This window comes from Anneissia japonica, unplaced genomic scaffold (genome assembly GCF_011630105.1).
Source record: "Anneissia japonica isolate Jap-2015-1 unplaced genomic scaffold, ASM1163010v1 scaffold11102_len228118_cov109, whole genome shotgun sequence".
Taxonomy (NCBI): Eukaryota; Metazoa; Echinodermata; class Crinoidea; order Comatulida; family Comatulidae; genus Anneissia; species Anneissia japonica.
Genome location: NW_022706455.1, coordinates 116,240 through 118,733, shown reverse-complemented (window position 1 = coordinate 118,733; position 2,494 = coordinate 116,240).

The following is a 2,494-nucleotide window of genomic DNA, read 5'->3' as shown; positions in this document are numbered from 1 at the left end:
GGGGGGGGGGAACCTCTCCCCGCCCCTCCCCCCCCCCCCCCCAAACAAAACAAACATTCAAAGTAGGGGACATCATACCAATTGGCACTGACCTTCCACTTCTCGTGTAAAAAAAAAAAAAAAGAAAGTTTATTAAAAGTGTTCCATTATAATCATCATGTTGTAGAACATAACAAAAAATAAACCTAAAATATAAATCCTTAAAACCTAGTGGTCTCAATTTGTAACTTGATATTTAATTTTCTAACGGAACGTCCTTGTAAAAATTGGCCAGGTAGTGCCTGGAACCCGTGTTCTTAACACCGGTGTTCCTCAGGGCTGCGTATTATCGCATTTCCTATCGTATATATGTGATTGTAAGGCGGATGACAATACCATCGTAAAGGACTCATTACTGGAAATAATGAGCATAATTACGGATTCTAAGCCAACGTTATTGTTGAATGGTGTGAACTAACAACCTCATACTAAACGTAGCTAAAACGTAAGGGAAAATTATAAATTTTCGTGATCCAAAATCATAAAGAAGGTCTAGAAATAAATGGTACACCAGTCGAGGCTGTTGAGGAATTCAAATTTCTCGGGATTCACATCTACAATGACCTAAAATGGCAATCAAATTCTCAAGTATTATTAAGAGGGCCAGAAACGCATGATCTTCTTGTGCATATTAAAATCTTTTGGTATGCGACCTGAAATAATGTATTGTTTCTTTTTAACAATGAGAAACGGTTGCCGTTACAGGTATTTTAATGCCAACAAAACAATTGTTTCAAGTTGATGTGTCGTGCCTATTTCGTTTTGATTCAATTGGTATGAAGTGGTACAAGTAGTGCCTCGATATTCAACCCCGACCCGTGGGCCAACTCCGGCCCGCCAAAGATTTCTATCCGGCACTTGAATTATGATAATAATTTCAATAAAGCTTCTTGTTTCGGATTATGGTGGGGCGCTGATAGGACACGATGTTTAACTATTTGAGGCATCAGCAGGCTCTGGGGCATGTTATTCTGTTGAATATATTGCCTTGGAAACTTAGTTTTAATTTAAAGTGCCATTTCAGGAATATAGAGGTATCTATGCTAAAAATTTGCCCACCTCAACGCCAACCACTGGTGAGTGGATATTTTATTGGTAGGAAAATGTCTAGAGTGGCAGGATAGGAGAACCTGGAGTGCAAGTTGTATTTATTTTTTTTTTCAAAATTCTGAAATGAAATGGAGAAGAAAAGAAAATTATATTTAAAATTAAATCTGAGAGTGCCATTTTCGACCATCTTTTAAGTACACCAGCTTATGACGGCCCGCCGCTGGTCTCAACAGATTGGAACTGGCCCCCAGCATAAAAAAGGTTGAATCCCGGGAAGTAGTGAATATACAGGAGAACGTCGTATACATGGCTTCTCATTTGTATGTTACAGGGTATTGATGTGGACTTATTGTTTGATATTTTATTTTATTAAAACATTTACTTGAATTTATAAACGTGTTTGTCCATTATTCACTTGTACGTGTCTGTATATCAGCGATTAGTCGCTAGAATCACATGTCAATTATCTATTTTCAAGACGATAAAATACAGATATACAGTATATTTTATTATCAATTTCAGAGACATAGAATTTTTTTTTTTACAAATGGTATAACATCCAACCAAATTAAATAAATCTAATTATACTTTACTTTTTATCATGATTATTGTAATAGCCAACTTATATTTTGTTTGTCACACATGCTGACGAAGACCCGAGGACGGGTTGAAATATTCATATTTTGAATAAAATGTGTGTTCTAGTTTACCAAGTCGTTGACATCTCATCGTCTTTTTCTTTTTTTTTCTCTTTCGTGGCGTAACCACCACCTTTATTCAAACAATCAGTACAGTACAGTACAATATTTCCTTCTATATCGATTTTTTTTTCATTACCTTCATGGCATTACTGTTTATTTTTTTTTTATACAACCAGTAACGTGTATAATCGAATAAAGGTAATTTGGAACTAAATATAATTTAAATTGTTTAATAGAATAATTTTATTTTTTTTATATCACATTATACGGTATATCATTATAATATAACATACTTTATTTAAATAAATAAATCCTTCAGCACATAATAAATCCTTCAGCACATCGGAAACGCTTCCATTACGGTTTGGTTCCGATGTGAATGCCGCTAAATAGGCCTATTTTACAAATAAGTAGGCCTTTTTTTTTACAAACGTTATTCCATTGTTTCTTTTCATATTTTTTAAAAAATATTTTTGATATTAAAATATAAAACTCTTAATTAATTTAATATACTTACAAATATTTTTCAATTTAATCCCAATTATTCAAAATTAGTACAATGATAATAATACTATAGATAACAAAATAAAACTCATTCAAGCATAACGTTCCATTCATAATTATTTTCTTTTACAAAATTCTTAAATATAATCCATGCATTTTTACAAACAGGCTTACCTAGCTCTGTTAGAATTTTAATTTTG